We start from the raw sequence: 307 nt of genomic DNA on the forward strand, positions 1-307 counted from the left end.
TTATTCTTCCCTCTTCTTTCTCCTCTCCATTTCCTTTTTTATTCTATTTTACTTTCAAGAGAAGTGTTTTTGTATATCGGGTGATATAATTTTCAAAAATTTTGATTAAGAATCAAAAGACAAAAGTAATTAATTATCAAGGGGCTATCCTGTGGGTGCCACTAATGAGGGCAATGGCTCTAATGGTAGTCATTTCGGTGGTGGCACTAATGGTCCTCATAATACAGCTGATAATAATTAGGATCCTGAGAAAAAGCTTATTCTGTGCATCTCTCTCCCCCCCCCAACCCACACCACTGATTTAAAA

This window comes from Penaeus monodon, chromosome 20 (assembly GCF_015228065.2).
Source record: "Penaeus monodon isolate SGIC_2016 chromosome 20, NSTDA_Pmon_1, whole genome shotgun sequence".
Taxonomy (NCBI): Eukaryota; Metazoa; Arthropoda; class Malacostraca; order Decapoda; family Penaeidae; genus Penaeus; species Penaeus monodon.